Source organism: Vicia villosa, unplaced genomic scaffold (genome assembly GCF_029867415.1).
Source record: "Vicia villosa cultivar HV-30 ecotype Madison, WI unplaced genomic scaffold, Vvil1.0 ctg.000278F_1_1, whole genome shotgun sequence".
NCBI lineage: Eukaryota > Viridiplantae > Streptophyta > Magnoliopsida > Fabales > Fabaceae > Vicia > Vicia villosa.
Genome location: NW_026705117.1, coordinates 660,173 through 668,087, shown reverse-complemented (window position 1 = coordinate 668,087; position 7,915 = coordinate 660,173). Strand labels below are relative to the sequence as shown.

Here is a 7,915-nt window from a genome sequence, read left to right as displayed (position 1 = left end):
TCACATTAAATCCACTTTATGAAATCCAATTAACCAGACATTATGTTGAATTAATTATAATAACCTCAATTAACGCAATTAATGACAATTAGAAAAAGTTTACTTAATTAATTAAAAAACGTGAATTGAAATCAAGAGAGGAAATAGGGTTTTCAGAGTGACCTTTGAAGTTCTGAAGAGCTTTTCCCCTTTTTCTTCGACGTGAACGGCGGAGGGTTCGTCTTCTCCAACCAAATCCTCTCAGTCCATCACCGCATGACAATCATACGCCTTCGCTCCCGCAAGTAAACGAGGACAAACACAAATCCTCGCGTATCAGCTTTGCATCTCATCTCTAACCTAACAACTACGCTAATTGCACGAATCGGAGAAGAGGTTGGGGACCTTTCGACCGGAGAGCCTCACGGTGCACCTTCGATTGCGACGAGAACGAATAGAGAACCAGGGATCCTTCAGGTAAATCTTGTTCGATCTTCTTCTTCGATATACCTTCCGCTCTTCTTCTTCTTTTTCGATTTGCTCTTCTTCCTTCGATTCGCTCTTCTTCTTTTTCTGTGTTTTGATCTATCGGTGAACTGTTGTATTGTTGTTGTTGCGTTGAGAGGAGGGTGAAGAGTATGAATATGAGAGATATACAAGAACGTGAATTCTGAGGTTTAGCTCTGTTGATCAGAGTTTCAGTGGTTGAAACTCTAACAACAATGGAACTGAGCTTTAGTGAAAGGGTGAGGGAAATGAAATAGAAGGAGTTGCAGAGAATTGGAGGGAGAGAGGTGGAAGATGAGTGTGGGAGAGTGATGAAGATGGAGAATGAGTGTGTGTGTCGCAGAGAGAGTTGAAGGTTCTGAATTGAGAGTGAAAATGGCGTGAGTTGGTGGAGAGTAGTTTATATAAGGAGAGCTGAAGATGAATTCGGTTAGAGGAGGTTGAATCGGTTAGAGGAGAGTGATTAGTAGCCCTGGGATGAGAGTTTTCTGTTATGGATTGGAGGGCTGAGATTGAATCAGTTAGATAGTTTTAATTCTGTTTTTCTGTTGGTGATGGTTAGAGATTGGGATGAAGTTTAGGTTAGATGTCATTTTTGAAATTGGAAAATGAGAGGGAAGGTTAGTTATGGCAGTTGGATTGGTTACAAATTGGTTAGGGCAGTTACAAGTTGGTTTGACCAATTAGATGCTAGTAAGAGGGAAATGTCAGTCAACAATTGATTAGTATAAAATGTTAGGTGTTATTACTGCTATATAAAAGCCGTTAATAGATTATTAGAACAATTAGTGCTGCTATGTAGGTGGCTATGATTGATAGAAATAGTTAGTTATAAAACTGTCACTGATATTAGGTGTGGTTATGTTCTGCAGGTTATTTTGATTCAAGTGAGCATGGAGCATTCATTTTGATATCAAACCTCGAGCATAAACACGAATTGGATTGTGTACGAGCGACTGTCGAACACATAGAGGTTCTCTGCGCTTTCTTTTGGAACATGATCAGTACGCATAAAGTAAGTAGCCTTTAGGGCATTTATGCTTAGACTGAGCTTTGTGGCAGACTTAACGTTGCTTCAGACCCATTGAACTTGAATTGAACCCAAACTGCTTAAAGGATCTCTGAATATAACTCAGTGGGGATGATGGTGATGGTAGCTATAACTTAGTTTACACTCCTCTTTTAGTTTGCTATTTGAATATGAATGTGGACATGGTATGACTGGAACTGTTAGTTTGTTAAATGGTGCAACAGGCTGTTGGTAAATTTGTGGTTTGAAATGTGTTAGTTAGGAACTGTTTTTGTGTTGCATGATTGTTAGAAATCTTTTATTGAATTTTCCAATGGATGGATGTGTGTTTATTCCTTGTACAGGTCTAGGATGTGGAGAAGTTTTATGGTATGAACATGGGTTAACCTCCTTGCTGCTGCTCAGGCGGAAGCAGCTCGTTCTGGTTTAGATGCGAATTGTTTGGCTATGCTGCAAGTTTGGTAAATTGAAATATGACTGCAAGCAGGTTGACAATTGTGTGAGTAATGCAAGGCTTTCCTTTGATGTGGAAGAAAGTGTGAGCTGTATGTTAATTCCACTGGTTTTACGCTTTGGTTCAGATGCTTGGAGTTCGGGCAGAGAAACAAGTCCATAGTCAAACTAGGATGTAGTTTTTTTTTGTGTAAAATCTTTTTGGTGATGTAATATGAAAGTTTTTTGTAATGGTTTATGACTTGTGCTCATTTGACTCATACAGTAGAATAGGACTTTTTGGATATGATTGAAAGTGTAATGTGAAAGAACTTTGTAAAAGGGCATTGAATGGTATATTCTTTTTGTATGATTTTTCTGTATTGGGTATTTGACTTTTGTAATTTGAATGTGGACCCTTTTGAATATTATGTAACATGAATTGAACTTGTGTATTGAAATTTGACGTGGTTATTTTGAATTGGAATTTGATAGTTTGAATCGAACGCTTGAATGATGATCGGTATTCACATGACTTGGGCTTGAAACTTGGATGATAATGAACATAAACGTAAAGATCTTGAATGAATGGTTGAATGAATTTGAATGGAATTGCACCAATGCCTAACAAATCTTTTTGATGAATAATCATGCACGTCTTAGTCTTGTAACTGGAATACCAAGCACTTTCGATTACTCCTCTCCTTTTTTATGCAAATCCATTTCAAGTCTTTAAGAATAAACTCAAGTCCACTCTAACTTGTATTGCAAGCAACAAGTAAAAATGATGAGAACCAAACTTCTCTGATCAAAATGAATCCACAAGTTCATCTCTCATGCCATGACTCACATCGGTATTTCAATCCACCATAACAATAGTGCATCAAAGAATCCTCGAGGAAGAAAGTATTGAAGCACATGAGAACACCTCAACATGAAATCCAACAAATCTCTGATGAATCGACAATTGTAGACACTGTGTATAAGAACCATAGTCTTCTTGCCTCTGATGAATGTTCATGGAGGAAAACCTTGTAGCTTTAGGAGAAAGAAGTCCACCCGAACGACATACAAAGACCCTAGCTTCCAAGATCCTTGCTCCCACGCCTTTTTTAATGATTAATGATGCATGGTGTGTTATATGACCTAATGGAGGTATGCGGATGAATGCAATGCTTAAGCCAGTTAGAAATTAAAGGGTAGGACAAATTTGGGGTATGACAATGCTTAACCGCACATTTTCGATTATAAAAGTCAGTTCACCGTATTACAGAACTGGCGACTCTGCTGGGGACTTATGTTTCGATAAAAGAGGGGTCATCTTAAAAGTTTAGGAATCACTTAAATGTTTTCTATTGTTTGCTTTGTTTGCTTTACTTTTGCAGGGCTGTTTTGGGTATTCTGCTGTGTGAAAGATCCTAACCCGGATCTGAGTACCTTAGGTAAATGGCATGAGATCAATGAGACTGCACAGCGTATACTGATGTGGTTGATCTGATGGCCATCGTTAGTGTGACACATTGGTTTGTCCTGGTGTTCCTTGGGATCCGACCTGAGGAAATGCTTGGCTGCCGCGTGGTGTCATTAAGCACTAATTCGCCCTTAGAACCTTAGTCGAACTTGACTTTGGCCTTTTAAAAAGTAGCGAGATGGCTGACTTTGGTTCTGACTGAAGTTGGTTGATACTCGAAGCTACACTCATATGGACTGGACTTTCAGGACCTTTTCGGTTGGCGATTCGATTGCCGAACTGAGATAAGCGCCTTCGAGAAAGGTCAATGATATGAGCTCCCTAGAACCCGATCTTTATATAGGACAGGTTTGAACCAACTAAACTTCAGGGGGAGGGTACGCACCTCTGGACTACATGCAAGCCTAACCTTAAGGCAAAATCTTGTGACTTGTGTGACTTATGTGACTTGTGCGACCTGCTTGTGTTTGCTACTAACCTTTGTTTCATCGCAGGTTTTTGTTAAAAGGACTTGTTTGTCCTTACTACCCCACACTATGCCTAATGAACTGCATTCGCATAACATCATGACATCATAAGCATAACATGATTTAACTAACCCTTTTAAGGATCTTAGGAATTTAGGGCGCACAATTTCAGGTGCCCTTATCAAAGGTTGATTTCCTAATCAAGGGGCAAGAGGATTTATTTTTCTCTAGCCGTATACCTTCCAATTCAAAGACACAGTACCTAATCAAGGGGCAAGAGGATTTATTTTCCTCTAGCCATGTGCTTTCAAATTCAGAAGTATCTCGAATCAGAGGCGATGACCCACTCGATATGGTGAGCTTGATTCTCAAAGAAAGACGTTCAAAGACAAAATTCAGAATTCTTCAGACAAAGAAGCGACCAAATCATTTTTTATGTTGCTAACTAAATTTCTGGAGATCCTTGAAAATATTGCATCTGCATTCATAACATTGCATCACAGGTTTGCACCACAGGTTTCTCACCTCCTCGCTGTTTATTTCAGCACAAATGGATCTCGAACAATCTGTCAAAAATCTTCAGGCTCAGAATAACCAGTTCCGGAAAATAATCTTTCACTTGGCCAAGGGGCAAGAAGAACTAAAGGCACTTCTGACCGAGAAGGAGAGGGATCAACATAAACATCAAGGTGGTCAAGATAATCAGAGATCCAAGCCTAAGCGATCGTTTTCTCTGTTACCCATGCCGCTGTCTCAAGTTCTGCAACAACTGCTCAATCAGAACTTGATAACTTAACTACCTCCATATTCATTTCCAGCTAATCCTACTCTTGGGTACAAGTACCATGCGAGATGTGCTTATCATTCAAATAGTCCTGGTCATGATACAGAGGATTGTTGGCAGCTGAAGCACAAGATTTAAGACTTAATTGATGAAAAGATCATTGGTTTCAATTCACCTGAGAAACCTCCTATGGCTAAAATTGTGCACAACCCGAAAGGTCGTAATAAACACAACCTATCCGCTGGGGGCATTTCCACAACAACAAAGACGCAAGCCAGATGCACCTAAGCGTCAGTTCACGAAGATCAACATGTCACTGGCTCAAGCATTACAACATTTGTTGAAAGCAAACTTGATTACTGTGAGGGATACTCCTGTAAAGCCCAACACTTCCGCTCCTAGCTATAAGCCCAATGCGAGGTGCGCATATCATTCCAATAGCCCTGGACATGATACAAATGATTGTTGGCCATTGAAGAACAAGATTCAAGACATGATCGATACTGGTGAAATTGAATTCAATCATCCCAAGACTCCTGTAGTGATCACCGCTCCCATTCCTAGTCACGACAAGATTGATTAATGTTTAGAAGGATGAACTTTTTAGATCATTAGATTTAATTTCAGTTGCAATTTCTTTTTCTGTTTGTTCAAACATTCGACTTATGATAGACATTATTTGTCTTAATAATAATCATTAGTGCATTGCATATGTTTGTCTTGAATTAATTATTTCGCTATCACTCATTTTAAATTATGTCTTTACTTTGCATGGGTTTTGTGATATTCAACTCCTGCTAAGCTGTAAGCCTTTTAAGGGAGGATGACAAAAACGATACCGCAACCTCATACAATATGCTTTCGAACAGACTATGCTGATGATGTACAGGCATTGTTTCAATTCCTAAACAGTGGAGATATAAGGATGTTAATCCCTCGTCAACCCCTTTTTGAGCCTAAGAAGTAGAAGTTTCTTTCTTGTACTAATTAAAACCCTTGATCATAACCTGGGGCAGGGTAGTTCTCAGTTAATTTGGCTATGCATTCTATTTTAAGAGAATCATTCTTTCAACAAAGGTTTCAATCACAAGCACACCTCAAAGAAGTGTTGGAGATGTCAATCAAAAGCCAATGATGGTTCATCAATCATTAAGCAAGGCAGTTAATATCTTTCAAAAAATGAATGAATGGAAAAACATATATACAAAGAAAAGCCTGCTAAGTCAAAAATCAAAAAAAATAATACTTAGGCAAAAGTCAAGGCATCCCGCTAACTGTAAGCTCAAAATAGACAGTTCAGGCAAAAGTTAGGGATATCAAAAAGATGAAAAGAGAAGTCAATAAATTCCTGAACAACACAATGTTTTGACTACCAAAAGGAAGAAGTGACTGCCACCTCAAAAGTTCTCTTTGCTTGTGAACCATCATCATTATCAAAGGCGCAAATCCAAAAGTCTCTTGGAACCTGAATGCATAAGTTGAATTAACTGAGCTTAGGACTGAAGAACATCACGAAGAAGGGGATGGGTATAAATAAATTTTGAGCTTTTATCCTTTGTTTCTTAAACCGTGAACCAAGCCACGTTACAACCCTTGAAAGTCCTAATTGAAGCATGGTTAGTTCGAAAGCATACTGTCACTAAAAAGGTATCCTGACTCCTTAAGGTTTACTACAAATGCTAGGTTGATATCCTGTTTTTTACAAACATCATGTTTTTATAAATATCAGTGATTTTACATCCCCAGTTTTAATGTATTTCAAAAACTCAAGACAGACATATGCATTGCATCTCATGAATGTATTATTAAACATATTCTGCTACATAATTTCAAATGTTAGCAACAGAAAGAATTTGCACAGGGTATGACTAATGACTCAAAGTTATCCCGACCAACAAAGATTACTCCAAGAAGCAATGTCTCCTACGTACACAAGGGGCATGACACGTTTTGCCCAATCAATCTGGGGCAATCAAGTCAAGATTCCAAGAATCTCTCAAGGATGCCAAAACAATCAGGGGCATGCATCCAAGTAGATCTGAAGCAACTTCCCAATCGACATGGGGCATTGTCTTGGGCCTATGGTTACTAGGGGCATGACGCCCATAGTGCACATCTCATAAAGTCCTTCCAAGGCAAATCTTTCCCAAAGTCCCTACTAGTAGGGGCAAATCTATGCAAATCCAGCTTGACATCTTGATCAATACTCAGTGGTGTGTCCTAATCAATATAAATCCAGGAATGGTAGTTACTATAATACTGGGGGCAATGTTCAGGGCATTCATGCCTTCCTGACTTTACAAGATCATATCCCCACAGAGCGATCCTCAAGAAGATATCTTCAAATGCTCTCGTCCCAACAAAGACATAGCTCCTCAACAGAGTTCACATCTTCAACACTACCGGTTCTCCAACAATTCGCTCTTCTCCAACATTGGTTTATCAAAATCTTTTAGCCCTAGTCAGGGCGCGTCAAGCTACTATTCATCCCCAAGCAAAAAACATAAATCCTCAGCTGAGCATCTTCAAGACAAGATCATCATAAAGACAAATAGATTTATTTTCTCAATCAAGACAACATAAATCATATTCACATATCATATGTCATTAACATATTCATACATTGCATACCTTACCTCATAATGAACTCATCCATAACATACAAAGTTTCTCATTTATTTTGAGGGACTCATTACATAATACATGCATCATGACATTGCATAAAGACTAACTATACCTATTGCAGGATACAGATACATGCAAATCAACGAAATCTCCAACCCTCCAAGATCTAATTCAGCTACTACGAATGGTAATGACACGGTCAACGCTCGAAGATCTAATTCATTTACCACGAACGGTAATGACACAGTCATTTTCAAAGATCTACACTACTACAAATATGACATTTGCCTAAAAGATTTTACATCAGGTATTAAAATATATGATGGGAATAATATTTGTAAATAATATTACATCAGATATTTATTTCCAATGATATAAAAAATATATGAAAAAATAGGCGGTGGCAGAATTGTAAATAAGAAGAATTTTTTATAAGGGATTTTACATCAGTTATAAATATTAATCGATAGGAGAAATAAATAAAATTAAAAAAAAATAGGCGGTGGCAGAATTGTAATTAAAACCAAATTCGTTTATAATGGCTTTTACATCGGTTTTATATATTAACCGATGGGAAAGTGGACCTTTATATCGATCCAATATTCAACCGATGGGAAAAG

The 7,915-nt window shown here is 38.2% G+C and overlaps 1 long non-coding RNA gene across 2 annotated transcripts; it reads left to right on the top strand.

Annotated features, from left to right (window-relative positions):
- LOC131626252 (uncharacterized) lies at window positions 1-2,338 on the top strand. 2 transcript variants are annotated; one of them, XR_009291078.1, is made up of 3 exons: window positions 89-456; window positions 1,359-1,501; window positions 1,861-2,338. It is a non-coding gene; the product is annotated as an uncharacterized LOC131626252 (long non-coding RNA). The 2 variants fall into 2 exon arrangements; XR_009291077.1 differs by having other exon boundaries at window positions 1-456; window positions 1,359-2,338.
- The last annotated feature ends 5,577 nt before the right edge of the window (window positions 2,339-7,915 follow it).